The sequence below is a fragment of the Puma concolor genome, chromosome B3 (assembly GCF_028749965.1).
Source record: "Puma concolor isolate L17-30 chromosome B3, mPumCon1.1.hap2, whole genome shotgun sequence".
Taxonomy (NCBI): Eukaryota; Metazoa; Chordata; class Mammalia; order Carnivora; family Felidae; genus Puma; species Puma concolor.
In genome coordinates, this window is record NC_141672.1 from 121,148,421 (window position 1) to 121,169,129 (window position 20,709).

Sequence of the window (20,709 nt, forward strand, 5' to 3'; positions counted from 1 at the left end):
TTGGGTATTAACCCTTATCAGATATATCATTTGCAAATATATTCTCTCATTCAGTAGTAAATGATGTTACAATAGGGATGTAATGGGACAGATGGTAGCTATACTTACAGTGAACACAGCATAATGTATAAACTTGTCAAATCACTAAGTTGCACATCTGAAACGAATGTAACATGTTATCAGCTATACTCATTTAAAAGTAACTCTGTAGTTACCTTTATAGGGAAATTACTTTTTAAAAAATAAAGTACCTAATTCTAACTGGACGTTCTAATTCTTAATAATTTAGTATAATGAACACAGGAAGTCAGTGATTCATGGAGGAACAGAATTACAGGTATTACAATATGTACTTGAAAACAGTGAAATGGGGCTAATAAGTAATGACAGAGTAGGAAGAATGGATGAGTTAAAATATCATCATTTGGCAACATCACAATAAAAACCAATTTAGCAAGAATCATTAATGGATACTAAAGCAAGTGGATAAAAGTTTGTTGAGGAATATAACATTGCCACATAGTCTCCCTTAATCACTTCCATCAGTTTTTCATTAATTATTAAGAGAAAAGCTTACCTTTACAGTACTCTATAGACCCTGACAGACATCACCTAACCAAGTGGCTCAAGTTATCATCAGCAATGGGACAAATCAATATTACATGCTTCCTGAGCGGATGCACTGAGAAGGATACAACATTATATCTGGTATTCCCGCCAAAGTGCATCACTTGAATTTAAATATGAGGAAACTGTGAAATAGACTATGAATTTGCTGGTTTGCACTCTAAAAAAGGCAAGGTCCTGGGGCACCTGGTTGGCTCAGTTAAGAGTCCGACTTTGGCTCAGGTCATGATCTCACAGTTAGTGAGTTCAAGCCCCACGTCGGGCTCTGTGCTGACAGCTCAGGCTGACAGCCTGCTTCAGATTCTGTGTCTCCCTCTTTCTTGCCTCTCCCCTGCTTGTGCTCTGTCTCTCTCAAAAAATAAATAAGCATTAAAAAAATGTTTTAAAAGACAAGGTTCTAAAGACAAAGAAAGGCTAAAGAACTGTTGCAGATAAAAGAAAACTAAGACATGGTAACTCAACACATAAGATGCTAAATGAAAAAAAAAAAAAAACGTTGCTATAAAGGACAGTATTAGGGCAATTGGCAAAATCTAAATATGGACCGTTGTCAAGAAAAGACTTATAAAACCCATTTTCTTTCTACATGAGAATGTGACTCAAGGTTCACTTTCTGGTTCTAGGAAGCTGACAGCCATGTGGCCGGAGGATAACACTTAGAAATGACCTCTGATGGACAAATAGCACCTGACTGGAGGTCGGTGAACACCTGGTAGAGATCCTATTACTTGGACTCCCGAGTGCAATGCCTCTGGGAACAAGTATGTCTCCTGTGGGCCTTGGGAGCTCTGCCTCTGTGACTTTACCCTAGGGGGCACAAGGCTCATACGGCAGGGCTGCTGTGGCATTGCCTACTGCAGCTCTGCCTCCAGGCCCCTGAGCCATGCTTTGCCTCTGCTGCCAACCTTCAGCAGGAGAGGGCACAGCACTAGCTATGGCTCCTGTTCTGTGTCCCTGAGTGTGTCTGAGGCAAATGTGGACCGTACAGCTGAGCCCAAGAAAGCCCCTCCTAGGAAGCACTGTAGACTAGTTACCAGATATTAGTGCAAAATCCATGTTGAATTTCCTGAATGTGTTAATCACACTGTGTCTACTTAAAAGAATGCCCCAGTACCCCCCAAATACATGCTATATTTAAGAAAAAAATTGTTTTAGTTTTTATTTTAAGTAGGCTCCATGCCCAATGTGGGGCTTGACTCATGACAATCAAGAGTCATATGCTCTACCAACTAAGCCAGCCAGGCACCCCTGCATGCTGAATTTAAAGAATGAAAGTTCATGAAGTCCACTTCCAGAATGCTGGTGTGAGGAACCCTGTGGACCAGTTTCCCACTGAAACAACAATAACTGCCAAATAAAGTATTAAAATTGTTTTTCAAGTCTCTGAAATTGCCCTAAAAGCATATAGCAAATAAAGAAACGTGTACTCAAGAAAAATCTACTAAATCACAGTGAGAACAGTGTAAGCCCTTAGCACATGAGCTAAGACCTATTTGTTCTCTCCCTCACTGCAATTCAGCTTCACAGAAGCTCCACTCCAGGCTGGTAACCAAGAAAATGAGGTCCCCTCTCCCTTTAGTTTTTTTTTTTTTTATATGAAATTTATTGTCAAATTGGTTTCCATACAACACCCAGTGCTCATCCCAAAAGGTGCCCTCCTCAATACCCATCACCCACCCTCTCCTCCCTCCCACCCCCCATCAACCCTCAGTTTGCTCTCAGTTCTCAACAGTCTCTTATGCTTTGGCTCTCTCCCACTCTAACCTCTTTTTTTTTTTTTTTGGTCCCCTCCCCCATGGGTTCCTGTTAAGTTTCTCATGATCCACATAAGAGTGAAACCATATGGTATCTGTCTTTCTCTGTATGGCTTATTTCACTTAGCATCACACTCTCCAGTTCCATCCACGTTGCTACAAAAGGCCATATTTCATTTTTTCTCATTGCCACGTAGTATTCCATAGTGTATATAAACCACAATTTCTTTATCCATTCATCAGTTGATGGACATTTAGGCTCTTTCCATAATTTGGCTATTGTTGAGAGTGCTGCTATGAACATTGGGGTACAAGTGCCCCTATGCATCAGTACTCCTGTGTCCCTTGGATAAATTCCTAGCAGTGCTATTGCTGGGTCATAGGGTAGGTCTATTTTTAATTTTCTGAGGAACCTCCACACTGCTTTCCAGAGCGGCTGCACCAATTTGCATTCCCACCAACAGTGCAAGAGGGTTCCCATTTCTCCACATCCTCTCCAGCATCTATAGTCTCCTGATTTGTTCATTTTGGCCACTCTGACTGGCGTGAGGTGATACCTGAGTGTGGTTTTGATTTGTATTTCCCTGATAAGGAGCGACGCTGAACATCTTTTCATGTGCCTGTTGGCCATCCGGATGTCTTCTTTAGAGAAGTGTCTATTCATGTTTTCTGCCCATTTCTTCACTGGGTTATTTGCTTTTCGGGTGTGGAGTTTGGTGAGCTCTTTATAGATTTTGGATACTAGCCCTTTGTCCGATATGTCATTTGCAAATATCTTTTCCCATTCCGTTGGTTGCCTTTTAGTTTTGTTGGTTGTTTCCTTTGCTGTGCAGAAGCTTTTTATCTTCATAAGGTCCCAGTAATTCACTTTTGCTTTTAATTCCCTTGCCTTTGGGGATGTGTCGAGTAAGAGATTGCTACGGCTGAGGTCAGAGAGGTCTTTTCCTGCTTTCTCCTCTAAGGTTTTGATGGTTTCCTGTCTCACATTCAGGTCCTTTATCCATTTTGAGTTTATTTTTGTGAATGGTGTGAGAAAGTGGTCTAGTTTCAACCTTCTGCATGTTGCTGTCCAGTTCTCCCAGCACTATTTGTTAAAGAGACTGTCTTTTTTCCATTGGATGTTCTTTCCCGCTTTGTCAAAGATTAGTTGGCCATACGTTTGTGGGTCTAGTTCTGGGGTTTCTATTCTATTCCATTGGTCTATGTGTCTGTTTTTGTGCCATCCCCTCTCCCTTTAGCTCTCCATCACCAGGAAGAGCAGTTCTTCAGCATTTCTTATCCCCTTCAAGTTGAATAGGCTAAATATCTGATCAGTGTATCCAAGAGTTTAGGGACTTCTTCCCCCAACCCAGCCCCTACCCAGAGACTCTATCCTGGTACAACAGGCCCTGATCATCCTATCCTGTTTTAAGCCTGAAGGTAGGGTGCAAGTCTCATGCTTAGAGAGGCAAGCAGAGATCAGAGGCTACCAACTACTCCCAATAACTAGTCTCAACAAATATACCTGCCTTAAATTAACTGGACAAGACTATGAAGCAACTAAAAGCTAGATGTGATACCCAATGAGGCAGACAAGAGAAAAATTAGGTAAAGAAACAGTCAAAGCCCAGCTAGTCATCTCAGGTAAAGGTGCACATACCCAAGACTATAACCTCTGAGGTGTGTGTCATTACAGGCTTCACAGGGGAAACAGACTTTACCAAAATACTCCGCTAAACAAATTTAGGTCACTAAACAAATAAACAAGCAAACAATCCACCGAGACAAGGAGGTCAATCAAATTCCAGAGTTGCTATCATACATTACCTAAAATGTCCAGATATCAACAAAATTCATGACAAAACAACAACAAAACAACCCAATTCAAAAATGGCCAAAAGACTTGAATAGACATTTCTCCAAAAAGATACACAAATGGCTAATAAGCACATGAACAGATGCTCAACATTGCTAAACATTAGGGAAACACAAATCAAACCCATATCACTTCACATCCACTAAAGTGACTACTATTCACAAAAACAAAACAAGTGTTGGTAAGGATGTGGATAAACTGGAAACCATGTGCACTGCTGGTGAAAATGGAAAATGGTGCAGCCACAGTGGAAAAGGGAATGGCAGTTCCTCAAGAGGTTACATATAGGATCACCATATGATCCAGCAATTCCCCTTCAGGGTATATACCCAAAAGAACTGAAAGTGGGGACTTAAACACATATTTATTTGTACATCATGTTCATACCAGCATTATTCACAATAGACAAAAGGTGGAAACAACAAGTGTTCTACAGCAGATGAATGAACAAATGGACAGACAAAATACAATGGACATGGTCCTTTTTGCTATACACGAAAAAGCAGCAAACGGTACAAGAAAGATTGTTATTAACCTTAAAGAGGAATGAAATTCTGATACATGCTACAGCAGAGATGAACCTGAGAGACAGTATGTTAAGTGAAACAGCAAGTCAAAAAATAACAAATATTTTATAAGTGAACTTAACATGAGGTACTGAGAGTAGTCACTTCCATAGAAACAGAATGTGATAGGGGCTGGGAGTGAGAACGGGGGGTTCCTGTTAAATGGGTACAGTGTTTCCGAAGGAGATTATGAAAAAGTTCTAGAGATGAATATTGGTGATGTCTAACACAACATGAATGCCTTTAACACAGCCAAACTATACAATTAAAAATGGTTAAAATAGTAAATTTTATGGCATGCATATTTTACAACAATAAAAAAATAACTGGAGCAACAGAGGCCTGAAAATGTTAAGCCCATGACTCCCTATCATCTTGAGATATAAACTAAGTCAAGAGCTTCCAGCATTATGAATCATAAACCAGAACGCCCATGGTAGGAGTGCCTGGAGCCTCCACAATATCTGCAGTCCATCCTACAATGACACTATTGCCATCTAGTGGTCCTTGAGCCCTAGACCTTTGGGGTCTCCTGTAACCTAGGTGCTATTCAACTTCAGGAGGAGATGCTGGGTCAAGTTACTCTCCAGGCAGTGCTTCTTGATGGGAAAACTGTTATTTCTGTCTTTTTTTTTGGTGTTCAAATGTACTAAGAAGATGGGTATAGGGACCATTCTACAGAGATTCTGTGCCTTTTTGCTTTTGATAGTTTGTCTTCATCTTTTTCCTTGTAGGTCCCTTAGGGGTTAAGTAGTATCAAGAGGAAGCAAGGCAAAGTTTTCCTGTTTATTCTGCATGCTGGGAATGAGGAACATTTTAGGTTCATGAATAACTTATTGTATATTTGTATTATAATTAAAGATAAAATATTCTTGCTCCATTTGTTACACATGAAACAGAAGCAAAGAACACAAGGTAAACTATAATTAAGTGCTTGAATGATGTTGGTTTCTATTAGGTGTAAAAGTTCAAAGAAAAAAAATGCTGTGTGATGGCATGATCATGTAATAATAAAAATAAGAACCCCCGCTCCCTAAATACAAGACATGCAAAAAAGCCAGGAGAATGTGACCTACATTACATACACTATACAAACAGGGAAAATGCAGGCAACTAAAACTGCCTGTAAGAAGGCCTAATTTCAGACTTCACAAAAATCTCAAACCATCCATTAAAAATATGTTCAAGTCACTAACTGGAATTAAGATAAAAACTTAAAAAAATATGTTCAAATAAGTAAAGAAACCATGCTTAAAGAAGTAAAGAAGGTATGTGTAAATACAACTTCTCATCAAATAGAGAGTATTAATGAAGAGATAGAAATGACTTAAAAAAAAAAAACAACCCAAACTGAAATTCTGGAATTAAAAAGTACAATACTGGAATGAAAAAAGAAATCAATAGCAAATTTGAATATTCTCGGCAAAAGAAAGATTTAGTGAATTTGAACATAGATTGATAAAGACTGTACATTCTGAAGGGGGGGAAAGCATAAAGAAAAATAAACAGAACCTTAGAAAAATGTGAAACAACATTAAGTACATCAACACAGTCATAATGTTACTACCAGAAGGAGAAAAGAGAGGAAGTAGAAGAAAAAACATTCAAGGAGAAAAAGGCTGAAATTTACGAAACATGATGAAAATTCAAGAAGCTCAACAAACTCCAAGAGTTCCACACACAAGTCACATTGGTAAAAATGCTCAAAGATGAAGAAAAATTTTAAGAGAAGCAATAGAAAAATGAATGATAATACGCAAGACAATCTCAGTAAATTAACAACTGATTTCTTAGCAAATTTTAATTACAATTTTTAAAAAATGTTTAATTACAAAACACAAATTTGTTTCCCTTTCTCACCTTAACTGATTTGAAAAGCTATGGGACATATGTGCACAGAACTGTTGTTGGATTTATAATACATAGAATTGTAATATATTTAACAATAACAGCATAAAGGATGTGGGTGTGATCAAAGTTTTACTGAGTAAGGACACGGTAACTTAATAACTTGAATGCCGTAAGAACAAATAAAGAGAACAAAGAATGGTAAATAAAAAGGTTAACATATCGATGGGGTGCCTTGGTGGCTCAGTTGGTTGAGTGTCTGACTCTTGATTTCAGCACAGGTCATGAGCTTGGAGCTTAAGATTCTCTCTCTGTCTCCCTCTTTCCCTCTCCCCCAGCTCTCTCTCTCTCTCTCTCTCTCTCTCTCTAATAATAAAAATAAAAATAATTAAAAATTTTTTTTAATTTTTTTTTTTCAACATTTATTTATTTTTGGGACAGAGAGAGACAGAGCATGAACGGGGGAGGGGCAGAGAGAGAGGGAGACACAGAATCGGAAACAGGCTCCAGGCTCTGAGCCATCAGCCCAGAGCCCGACGCGGGGCTCGAACTCCCGGACCGCGAGATCGTGACCTGGCTGAAGTCGGACGCTTAACCGACTGCGCCACCCAGGCGCCCCAATTAAAAAAATTTTTAAATGGTTAACCTATTAAACTCTATAAATCTATATTTGCTTTTCTTTATTTTAGAAACTTCTTTAAGGACATAAAATTATATAAAGCTTGCATTACTTTAATTATGTATTGCAACAATATATTGTTGGGTTTGTAACATAAAAACAATAACACAAATAAAAGAAGCAGCAATATACAAGCAAGGCTTCTATATCTAATTAGAATTAAATTAGCATAAGTCTAAAGTACATTTCTTAAAAAAATTTTTTTCTAATGTTCATTTATTTTTGAGAGAGAGAGACAAAGCATGAGCAGGAGGGGCAGAGAGAGAGGGAGACACAGAATCAGAAGCAGGCTCTTGGCTCTGAGCTGTCAGCACAGAGCCCAACTCAGGGCTGAAACTCACAAACCATGAGACCATAACCCGAGCCAAAGTCAGCCACTTAACTGACTGAGCCACCCAGGTGCCCCTAAAGTAGATTTTCTAAGTTAAGATGTATATGGTAAGTTTAGAGCAACCACTAAAAATATAATGCAAAAATACATTGACAGGGAAAATATCAGGAGGGTGAGATTCAAGTGGTAAAACAGGAGGATCCTGAGCTCCCCTCCTCCCATGCACACCAAAACTACAGCTACCTATAGAACAACTCTCTAGGAGAACTACCTTAAGACTAACAGAATAGTTATTCTGCAACTAAAAATATAATGAAAAGGCCATATAGAGATGGGTAAGAGGGGCAGAGAGTCTAGTAGGAACTCATGCCCCCAGAGTAACAAACCAAAATCAGAGGGATATCACAAAATGGAGGTTATCTCTCGGGAGCAAGGGGATCAAGCCCCACATCCGGCATCCCTACCCTGAGGACCTGCACTGAGTAGATGAGCCCATATAAAATCTGACTTTGAAAATCAGCCCAGCTTAACTCAAGAAGAACCAAAGGGCTACAGGATATTAAGGCTCCAATCTTAAAGAGCCAGAGCACTATACCACTCACTCCATGACTCAGCATAGAGCCAGAAGTTTGAAAAGTAATTGGACCATGCATGAAGGAGATTATTTGACTAATTTTAGGGTATCTGCTAGAGGGGCTGGGATCTATAAGAACTTTCTCCAGGAACGGAAGTGGTGGTACAATTTTTATTATTCTCCTTCTAACTAGCTGACCTGGTGCTGGTGGATACCATTTCTGGTAACTTCCATGCACCTTGCTAGCACCACTCTCCCCACCCTGGGGACTCACCCCACCTACCCTGCCCACCCAAGCAGGCACACTTCCCAAGTGGCTTCCACCTAACTCCCAACCCCACAGCACCTGGTGGGAAGCATCAGCTGAAACCACACCCTCCTCTAGGGACTCCCACAGGGCAGAGGGGAAGGAGGAGAATCCTTGCCCACCAGCACACTCACAACAGTAATGGCCTGGTTTCACAGTCAACCACACCAGGGGCCAGTCAAGCCCACCAGTGTGCCCACAGCAGTCACGGCTCAGCCATGATAGGAGGACATATGAAACCCACAGAGGCGACATCCCTGGAGCATGTAGTTCTGATAACCAGGGGGGATGGTGCTTCTGGGCCCCAAAGGAGACCCTGTATATAAGGCCCCTCTTTCAAGAACAGAAGACATAGTTGATCTACTTAATGCAAAGAAATAAACACAGAGAGTTAGACAAAATGAGGAGACAGAGGAACATGGTCCAAATGAAAGAATAAGACAAAACCTCAAAAAAGAACTAAATGAAATGTAGATAAGCAAGCTACCTGACAAATGGTTCAAAATAATAGTCATAAAGATGCTCACCAAATTTGGGAGAAGAGTGAATGATCTCAGGGACAACTTCAACAAAAGAGAAAATATTAAAAAGTTCAATCAGAGCTAAAGAATACAATAACAAATAAAAGACATACTAAACAGAATCAACACCAGATTACATAATACAGAAGAACAAATCAGGAATCTGGAAGACAGGGTAGAGGAATTCAGCCAAGCAGAACAGCAAAAAGGAAGGAAGGATGGATTTTAAAAGATACTTTAGGGAACCCCTGGGAAAGCATCAAACACACTAACAATTGCATTACAAAGGTCCAAGAAGGAGAAGAGAGAGAAAAAAAGGCAAAAAAGTTATTTGAATGAAAACATAGCTGAAAACATTCCTAATCTGGGAAAAGAAACAAACATCCAGGTCAAGGAAGTAAAGAGAGTCCCAAAAAAGATGAGCCCAAAGATGTTCATATAAAGACACATAATAATTAGAATATAAGAAATTAAAGACAAACTCTTAAAAGCAGCAAGGAAAAAGCAATTAGTTACATGCAAGGGAACCACTGTAAGTCTGTCAGCTGATTTTCAGCAGAAACATTGCAGACCATAAAGGAGTACAATGAAATATTCAAAGTGCTTAAAAAAAAAAACAAACAAACAAAAAAAACTATTGAGAATACCCTACCTGGCAAGGTTATCATTCAGAATTGAGGGAGAAATACAGAGTTTTGGAATCAAAAGTTAAAGAAGTTTATTATCACTAAATCAGCCTTATAAGAAATGTTGAAGTAAATTCTTTAAGCGAGAAAGAAAAGGCCAAAACTAGAAGAAAATTATGAATGAAAAAATTTCACTAAGAAAAGGAAACATATAGTAAAAGTGGTAGATCAACCACTTATAAAGCTATTATCAAGGTTAAAAGTCAACATTAGTAAAATCAACTATGTCTAAAATAATTAGTAAGAGATCCACAAAATTTAAAAGTGTAAAATATGACATCAAAAAATTAAAATGTGAAGGGGAAGTAAAAGTGTAGCATTTTTACATAGTGTTTGAACTTAAGTAACCATCAACTTAAAATAGACTGCTATATGTACAGAATGTTATATATGAACCTCAGAGTAACCTCAAACCATAAAACTATAATATACAAAAAATAAAAAGGAATCCAACAGTAACACTAGATAAAATCATTGATTCACAAAGAAAGAGAGCAAGAGAAAAAAAAAAGAACAGAGAACTACAAGAACAAACAGAAAACACTGAACAAACTGACAATGTGTACATGTCTATCAATAATTACTTGAAACATAATTGGATGAATGCTCCAGTCAAAAGACATAGGGTGGCTTAATGGATTAAAAAAACAAAAAACAAAAAAAACACCAAGATCCAACCATATGCTGCTTACAAGAGACTCACTTCAGACCAAAAGACATGTACATACTGAAAATGAAAGGATGGAAAACAATAACCCATGCAAATAGAAATAAAAAGAAAACTGGCATAGCAATACTTATATCAGACAAAATAGACTTTAAAATAGACTACAACAACAGACAAAGAAAGGTATTATATAATGATAAAGGGATAAATCCACAAGAAGATATAGGGATTTTAGGTATCTATGGACCCAATATAGGAGCATCTATGTATATAAAGCAAATATTAACAGATTTAAGAAAGAAATTTACAGTAATGTATTAAGAGTAAATGGTTTTAATACCCAACTTACATCAACAGATAGGTCATCCAGATAGACAGTGGACAAAGAAACAGTGGACATAAATGACACATTAGACCAGATGGACCACATGGACTTAACAGATGTACACAAAACCTTCCAACCAAAAACAGCAAAATACACATTCTTTTCAAGTGCACATGAACATTCTCCAGGATAGATCACATATTGAACCACAAAACAAGTCACAATAAATTCAAGAATACTGAAATCATATCAAGCATCTTTTGACAATTACAGTATGAAACTAGAAATCAACTGCAAGAAAAAAACTGAAAAAAAAAAAACCCACAAACAAGTGGAGGCTAAAAACAGCATACTACTAAACAACTAAGGGGCCAATGTAAAAATCAAACAGGAAATTTAAAAATACCTTAAGACAGGTGCACCTGGGTGGCCCAGTTGGTTAAGCATCTGACTTTGGCTTAGGTGATGATCTCACAGTTTGTGAGTTTGAGCCCTGCATTGGGCTCTCTGCTGTCAATGTGGAGCCCACTTCGGATCCTCTGTCCGCCCCCCCCCCCCCCGAACGTCCCTTATTCATGATCTCTCCTTCTCAAAAATAAACATTAAAAAAATAAAAATAAAAATAAAATACCTTAAGACAAAACAAAAACAAACACAATACTCCAAAATCTATGGGATGCAGCAAAAGCAGTTTCTAAGAGAGATGTTTATGTCAATACAGGCTTACCTCAAGAAACAAGAACTATCTCAAACCACCTATCTTTACACATAAAGGAAGTGGAAAAAGAACAAAAAACCCCCAAATTAATAGAAGGAAGAAAATAGGAAAGATCAGAAACTAAAAGAAACAACAGAAAACATCAATGAAACCAAAAGCTGGTTCTTTGAAAAAATAAACAAAATTGATAAGCCCTTAGCCACACTCATCAAGAAAAAGAGTGACCCAAAATAAATAAAATCAAAAATAAAGAAGAGAACTTACAACTGATAGCACAGAAATACAAATGACTTCTATGAACAATTATATGTAAATAAATAGGACAACCTAGAAAAATGGATAAATTCATATAAGCACACAATCTTCCCAGGCTGAATCAGAAAAAAATAAAAATTTGAACAAATCTACTACTAGTAATGAAACTGAATCAATAATTAAAAAAAAAAAAATCCAAACTCTTTCTATGAAGCCAGAATTACCTTTGATTCCAAAACCAGACAAAGACCCCACTAAAAAGGATAATTACAGTCCAATATCCCTGATGAGCCCGGATGCAAAAATGCTCAAAGGATACTAGCAAATCAAACTCAACAATACATTAAAGAATTATTCACCATGATCAAATGTGACTTACTCCTGGGCTGCAGACTGATTCAATATTCACAAATCAATGTGATACACTATGTTAATAAAAGAAATAAAATAATAAGAACCATACAATCCTGTCAATCAATGTAGAAAAAGCATCTACAAAATACAGCATCCTTTCTTGATTAAAAACCCTCAAGAAAGGAGGGATAGAAGGAACATACCTCAAAATCATAAAGGCTATATATAAAAGACCCATAGCTAATGTCATCCTCAATGGGGAAAAGCTGAGAGCCTTTCCCCTACTGTCAGGAACAAGACAAGGATGCTGGTACTATTTAACATAGTACCAGAAGTCTTAGCCTCAGCAATTAGGTAACAAAAAGAAATAAAAGGCATCCAAATCAGCAAGGAGGAAGTCAAACTTACACTCTGCAGATAACATGACACTCTATATAGAAAACCAGAAAGATTTCACCAAAAAATTACTACAACTAATACATGAATTCATCTAAGACACAGAATATAAAATCAATGTACAGATATCAGTTGTATTCGTATACACCAATAATGAAGCAGCAGAAGGAGAAATCAAGGAATAGATCCTATCTGCAATTGCATCAAAAACAATTAGATACCTAGGAATAAACCAAACCAAAGAGGTAAAAGATCTGTACTCTGAAAATTATAGAAAACTTAAGAAAGAAATTGAAGAGGACACAAAGAAACAGAAAAACATTCCATGCTAATGGATTGGAAGACTGTTGTTAAATGTCTATACTACTCAAAGCAATCTACACATTTAGTGCAATCCCCATCAAAACACCACAAGCATTTTTCACAGAGCTAGAACAAACAATCCTAAAATTTGTACAGAATCACAAAAGACCCTGAATAGGCAAAACAATCCTGAAAAAGAAAAACAAAACTGGAGGCATCATAATTCCAGAATTCAGCTGTATTATAAAGCTGTAGTCAAAATAGTATGGTACTGGCACAAAAACAATAAATCAATGGAACAGCATAGAAAATCCAGAAACGGACCCACAAGTGTATGGCCAATTTATCTTTGACAGAGCAAGAAAGAATATCCAATGGAAAAAGTTTCTTCAACAAATGATGTTGGGAAAACTGGATAGCAACATGCAGAAGAATGAAACTGGACCACTTTCTTAAACCATATACAAAAATAAACTCAAAATGGATGAAAGACCTAAATGTGAGACAGGAAACCATCAAAATCCTAGAGTAGAACACAGGCAGCAACCTCTTCGACATCAGCCACAACAACTTCTTGCATATACATCATCAGAGGCAAGGGAAACAAAAGCAAAAAAAAAACTTTGGGACTTCATCAAAATTAAAAGCTTCTGCACACTGAATGAAAGAATCAACAAAACTAAAAGGTAGCTTAGGGAAGGGACCAGATATTTGCAAATGACATATCTGATAAAGGGTTACTATCCAAAATCTATGAAGTTAGCAAACTCAACACCCAAAAAACAAATAATCCAGTTAAGAAATAAGCAGAAGATATGAATAGACACTTGTCCAAAGAAGACATCCAGATGGCTAACAGACACATGAAAAAATGCTCTACATCACTCATGATCAGGGAAATACAAATCAAAACCATGATGAGATACCACCTCACACCTGTCTGAATCCCTAAAATTAACAACAGAAAAAAAAAAAAAAAAAAACAGGTGTTGGCAAGGATGTGGTAATGAAAACTGGTGCGCCACTCTGGAGAACAACATGAAGCCTCCTCAAAAAGTCCAAAATAGAACTACCCTACCATCTAGCAATTGTACTACAAGGTATTTACCTAAAGGATACAAAACTACAGCTTTGAAGGAGGACATGCCCCCAATGTTTAAAGCAGCATTATTTTTTTTTTAACATTTAATTATTTTTGAGACAGAGAGAGACAGAGCATGAACGGGGGAGGGGCAGAGAGAGAGGGAGACACAGAATCAGAAGCAGGCTCCAGGCTCTGAGCCATCAGCCCAGAGCCCGACGCGGGGCTCGAACTCACGGACCGTGAGATCGTGACCTGAGCTGAAGTCGGACGCTTAACTGACTAAGCCTCCCAGGCGCCCCTTAAAGCAGCATTATTAACAACGGCCAAGCTATGGATAGAGCCAAATGTCCATCGACTGATGAATAAAGAAGATGTGATATATTTATATAGGAATGTTACTCAGCCATCAAAAAGAATGAAAACTTGCCATTTGCAATGATGTGGATGGAATTAAGCAAAATCAGAGAAAGATAAATACCATATGATTTCATTCATATGTACAATTTAAGATACAAAACAGGGCGCCTGGGTGGCTCAGTCGGTTAAGCCTGTGACTTCAGCTCAGGTCACGATCTCACGGTCCTTGAGTTCGAGCCCCGCGTCGGGCTGTGGGCTGATGGCTCAGAGCCTGGAGCCTGCTTCTGATTCTGTGTCTCCCTCTCTCTCTGCCCCTCCCCCGTTCATGCTCTGTCTTTCTCTGTCTCAAAAATAAATAAACGTTAAAAAAAAAGATACAAAACAGATGAACAGATGGGGGGGGAGAAGAGAGAAGGAAACAAAGCACAAGAGACTCTTAATGATAGAGAACAAACTGAGGGTTGCTGGAGGGAGATGGCTGGGAGATGGGCTAGATGAATGATGGGTATTAAGGAGGGCACTTGTAGTGAGTACTGCGTGTTGTATGTAAGTGATGAATTGCTGAATTCTACTCCTGAAACCAATACTGTACTATATGTTAACTAAAATTTAAATTAAAAAAAATAATAAATTCCCAACAAACAAAAGCCTAGGAATAGACACTTCACAGGTAAATTCTACCAAACATTTCATGAAGAGTTAATACCTATCCTTCCCCAACTACTCCAAAAAATTTGAATAGGAAGAAATGTTTCCAGATTCATTCTACTAGACATGCATTACCCTGATACCAAAGCCAGACAAAGAGACTACAAAAAAAATAAAAATTACAAGTCAATATTCTTAATGAATGAATATAGGTGCAAAAATCCTCAAGAAAATATTAGCAAACTGAGTTCAACAATACATTAAAAGGATCATTACCACAATTAAGTGAGATTTATTCCAGGGATGCAAATGGTTCAATATCCACAAATCAACCAACCTGGTACACTATATTCACAAAGTAAACGAGAAAAATCATATGATCATCTCAATAGTTGCAAAAAATGTATTAGATAAAATTCAACATCCATTTACAAATAAAAACTTCACAAAGTGGGAAGAGAGGGAATAAACTTCAACATTAAATAAACCACATAGGGGTGCCCAGCTGGCTCAGTCTGAAGAACATGTGACTCTTGACTTTGGGGTCATGCATTCAAGCCCCACATTAGGTATAGAGATTACTTAAAAAAATAAATAAAACTTAAATACGCACATACGTACATATATACCATATATGACATTACCACATACGACAAACCCTCAGCTAACATCATACACAACAAGGAAAAGCTTTTAAAATCAGGAATAAGACAAAGATGCTCACTCTCACCACTTTTATTCAACATAGTACTGGATATTCTAGCCACAGCAAAGCAAAAAAAGAAAAAGCAAAAAAGCAGAAAAACAAAACAAAAACAAAAACAAACAAAAAACACTCAAAACTATAAAAAGAAAGAAAAAAAGAAAGAAAAGGCATCCAAATTGGTAAAAAAGGAAAACTGTCACTATTTGCAGATGACATAAAACTATATATACAGAAAACCCTAAAGACTCCTCTAAAAAATGATTACAATAGATGAATTAAGTAAATTTTCAGGATACAAAATGGACATACAAAAATCTGTTGTGTACACTTATAATGTATACACATTATATGTAAGTGTATATACACTTATAATGACCTAGCAGAAAGAGAAGTTAAAAAAATAATCCCATTTACAACTGCATCAGAAAGATAAAATACCTAAGCATTTAACCAAGGAGGTGAAAGACCTTATAGTGAAAACTGTAAGCCACTCATGAAAGAAACTGAAGACGACACATACAAATGGAAAGATAAACCCTGCTCATGGATTAGAAGAATTAATATTGTTAAAATGTGTATACTCAAAGCAATCTACAGATTCAATACAATCTCTATCAAAATTATCAATGGCATTTTTTTCACAGAAATATTACAGACAATCCTAAAATTTGTATAGAACCACAAAAGACCCAAAAATAACCAAAATATTCTTAAGAAAGATCTAAGCTGGAGGTATCATGCTCCTTGATTTCAAACTACACTACAAAGCTCTAGTAATCAAAACAGTACATTATTGGTGCACACACACACACACACAAAGACACATAGATCAACAGAGCAGACAATAGAGCCCAGTTATAAACACATGCTTACATGGGCAATCTACAACAAAGGAGGCAAGAATATACAATGGGGGGAAAAGTCTTTCCAATAAATGGTGTTGAGAAAACTGCTCGTTTACATGTGAAAGAATGAAACTAGATCACTTTCTTCCACCATATATCAAAGTTAACTAAAATGGGCTAACCACTTAAATGTGAGACCTGAAAACATTAAACTCCTAAAAGAAAACATATGCAGTAATTTCTTGGGACATCAGCCTCCACAATATTTTTCTGAATTATCTCCTCAGGCAAGGGAAACATAAGCAAAAATAAACTATTAGGACTATATCAAACTAAAAACCTTTAGCACAGCCAAGGAAACCATCAACAAAACAAAAAGGCAACATGATGAATGGGAGACAATATCTGCAAATCACATACCTGATAAGCAATTAACATCCAAATTATATAAAGAATCCATACAACCCAATACCAAAAAACCCCAAATAATCTGATTAATAAATGGACAGAGGAACTGAATAGATATTTCTCCACAGAGGACATACAGATGGCCAACACACACATGAGAAGATGCTCAACATCACTCATCATCAAAAAGACAAGAAATAACATGTTGGTAAGGATATGGATAAACCCTCATGCATTAAACCCTTATGCACTGTTGGGGTGGGACATAAATTGGTGTAACAGCTAAGAAAAACTATATAAAGTTTCCTCAAAAAATTAAAAACAAAACTACCATATGATTTAGTAACTCTATCCCTAGGTATCTACCTAAAGACAACAAAAATACTAATTGGAAAAGGTATATGCACCCTATGTTTATTGCAAGATTATTTACAATAGCCAAATTATGGAAGCAACCTAAGTACCCACTGACAGATGAATGGATAAAGATGTGGGGTATGTGTGTGGATGGATAGATAGATAGAGATATAAATATATATATATATATATATATATATATATATATATATATATATATATACATAGAGTGGAATATTAGTCATAAAAAAGAATGAAACCTTGCCATTTGTGACAACATGGGTGAACCAGACAGTATTATGCGAAATGAAGTCAGACAAAGAAAGACATATTTGGTGTGATATCACTCACATGTGGAATCTAAAAAACAAACAAATAAATGAACAAAGAAAACAAAATAGAAACAGACTCATAAAAACAAAGAACAAACTGTTGCCAGAGGGGTGAAGAGGGGGCAGGGGAAAGATGGGCAAAATAGGTGAAGAGGATTAAGAAGTACAAACTTCCAGTTATAAAATAAGGCATGGGGATACAAAGAAAGCAAAGGGAATATAGTCAGTTATACCTTAATAACTACATGTGGTGACAGATGGTAACTAGACTTGTCATGGTGATCATTTTGTAATGTATGGCAATGTCAAATCACTACATTGTACACCTGAAACTAATATAATGTTGTATGTCAACTGTACTTCAAAAAACATATATACATAGTGAAAAATCACTAAAGGAATAAAATATTACACTAGAAAAATTCACTTTATGCAAATAAAATGAGTATAGAAACAAAGTATATGAAGCATATACAACAAAGAGTAAATGGCATACATAAATCCAACTGTAATAATTACAATATTTAACGTCAGTTGGTTTATAGTATCATTCAAGTCTTCTACTCCTTGTTGATCTTCTGCCTAATTTTCTATAAAAACTTTATTAAATAAATTTTTGAAAGTAGCATACTAAAGTCTCCAACTATTATCACTGAATTTTCTACTTCTTTTATTTGTCAATTTTAATGTATTTTGAGACTGCTGTCAGGTACATACTGATTTAGAATTGCTACATCATCCTCATAGATGGACCATTTCATTGTTATAAAATGTCCTTTGTTTTTTTTTTTTTTATAAATTTTTTTTAACGTTTATTTATTTTTGAGACAGAGAGAGACACAGCATGAACGGGGGAGGGGCAGAGAGAGAGGGAGACACAGAACCGGAAGCAGGCTCCAGGCTCCGAGCCATCAGCCCAGAGCCCGACGCCGGGCTCGAACTCGCGGACCGCGAGATAGCGACCTGAGCCGAAGTCGGACGCTCAACCGACTGAGCCACCCAGGCGCCCCTGTCCTTTGTTTTTAATAACAATTTTTTGTTAAAAATCTACTTTGTTTCATATTAGTATAATCACTCCACTTCTCTTTTGTGTATAAATAAATATCCTCATTAATTTAAATAATTGTAAATGTACATCATCCTACAATATCTTGAAGCTCATTTGTATGGCAGATGCGCACAATAATCTACTGAACTTTTTAAAAAGTTCTGTATTAGATATAACAAGATTTGAGGGACTTTAAAATTGAGGAATCAGTCACAATTGTGGGGAAACAGAATGTTGGGGGCAGAGAATGGTCAACTCCTTTTATTGCAATGAATATAGTTTGGTCATCAGTGCTTATGGAGTCAGGGATTGCTGCCGCAGCAGTATCTGGAATATGGGTGACCCTCCTGGGGCAGAAACTGGTCCAAGGATGCCAGGAGCCAATGCAATGAGACCCATGGGTTCTCCTCTTTCACTGCTACATTACCCAACACCATTTACCACCATATAGCACATGCATTTGGAGGTTTAGGAAAAAAAGTGTTAACTAAAATGGGGAAAAACCTGGGATACAAGGTACCCAGGGATGGGGAAATAGGCTTTTGGTCTCCCTTTTGTCAAAGGATACAAATCAGCTCCAAGTGTCTCAGACTCTTCCACTTATATGCACCAGGAGGAGCTTGCATTTGCTGAAATCCAAAAGCTTTTTAGATCACCCTCACATTTTAGGGCAATATCAGGCAAAACTTTTCTGCTTCCATGGACATTTAATAAGTCAGACTTTCTGTCTGTATACCTGTCCCACACCCTTTACTAGAAACCAAAGTGAAGCTCCTGCAGGTGGTCCCCAAGGGCTTCAAATGAGTAGTATCCCTCAAACAAGTGCTCTGCCTAAGGGTGGATAGGCTGGCTTGCCCATCCACCTGTGCACAGCGTCCTTGCTGAGCTGGCTGCCTCAGGTTCCTTCCTCTTTTTATAGCCATGAGCTCCCGGATGCCTGCATTCCATAACAGCTCTCAGCCTCTGTCATAAATAGAAATTTTTCTCTTATTCTAAAACCAGTTGGTTTCTTCACAGTTTCATCTTCAAACATCACTGTACCTAAAGATTTTAAAGTCACTCACCTTACATCAGGAGGCACTCATTCAAGCTTATGCCCACACTCCGTTTCCCAGCTGCTTCCCAGGACACTTCAAGTCCTCTGGGATCAGCAAGAACAGAGAGCCACAGAAGTGTAGAACACTGAGGATTTTTTGTTTGTTTGGCTACGCTCACATGTCCTCTCCTCCACTCCTACGTATGGGCTGCAGTGATCCTAATAGTTAAGTTGTAGGGGTATTTGTCTCACATTGGAACCCCTGGGTGCTGAGAGTTGAATGACTGTTTATAACAGCAGAACTATAAAACAAAGAAATGTTGTGCGAATACAAAAAAGACTTGTCAAGATGATAACATCAATTGGCAGTGATGCTGTCCAACCATGGACTTGTAGCTTTCGAAATCTTCCATTAAGTTATGTAAGTGCATCAGAAATATCCTTAAATATGACTTTCTAGCACAAAAATAGTCATCTAGTTTATTTACCTTTTGGATTATACCATGGAAAAATGGCTTCCTTTCATGCATGCTCCTAGAGCAACAATAGAAGTTGCTGCAAACAGCAAAAATAGAGTGCATCACTATGTCCTTTACTAATTAATTAATGCTTCAACTTAAAAAAAATGTGCAAAATGATGCTACAGTTTTCAGAGTTCTTTAAAAAGGACTAATAAGAAATTTTATTTCCAAACACCAACGTAGCTAGATGGGGGTATTAATTAGAATCAATTTGAGCACTGGTATTCACCAACTTATAAATCGATTTAGCATTTGAAGTTCTTTTGTACATCAATTATTAAATATGTGGAACTTATTTTCCTATAGAAATAGTTTGGCAGTCTTGAAAAAGAGGAACAGGGGCGCCTGGGTGGTGCAGTCGGTTAAGCGTCCGACTTCAGCCAGGTCACGATATCGCGGTCCGTGAGTTCGAGCCCCGCGTCGGGCTCTGGGCTGATGGCTCAGAGCCTGGAGCCTGTTTCTGATTCTGTGTCTCCCTCTCTCTCTGCCCCTCGCCCGTTCATGCTCTGTCTCTCTCTGTCCCAAAAATAAATGAAAAAGAGGAACAAAGTTGTAGGGCTTATACTATCTGATTGTAAATTTTACCATAAAACTACATAAT

The 20,709-nt window shown here is 37.5% G+C and overlaps 1 protein-coding gene across 1 annotated transcript in view; it reads right to left on the reverse strand.

Moving 5' to 3' along the window:
- Positions 1 to 20,709, reverse strand: part of NIPA1 (NIPA magnesium transporter 1) — a 96,366-nt gene that overhangs the window by 56,949 nt on the left and 18,708 nt on the right. The gene's annotated exons all lie outside the window — the stretch shown is intronic.